The following is a 294-nucleotide window of genomic DNA, read 5'->3' as shown; positions in this document are numbered from 1 at the left end:
TAGCTGCTCGCATCAAATTCAAGGCATTGATGTTTGCCTACAAAACCACCACTGGCTCTGCACCCCTTTACTTAAATTCATTACTTCAGACTTATGTGCCCTCTAGAAGCTTGCGTTCTGCAGGTGAACGTCGCTTTATTGTGCCATCCCAAACAAGCACAAATATCACTTTTACGGACTTTTAAATTAAATGTTCCCTCCTGGAATGACCTGCCCAACTCAATCCGAGCAGCGGAGTCCTTAGCCATCTTTAAGAAACGGCTAAAAACACATCTCTTCCATCTTTATTTGACC

Source organism: Sinocyclocheilus rhinocerous, unplaced genomic scaffold, assembly GCF_001515625.1.
Source record: "Sinocyclocheilus rhinocerous isolate Xijiao unplaced genomic scaffold, SAMN03320098_v1.1 scaffold534, whole genome shotgun sequence".
Taxonomy (NCBI): Eukaryota; Metazoa; Chordata; class Actinopteri; order Cypriniformes; family Cyprinidae; genus Sinocyclocheilus; species Sinocyclocheilus rhinocerous.
The sequence above is the reverse complement of the archived record's forward strand: the minus strand, read 5'-3'. Positions refer to the sequence as shown.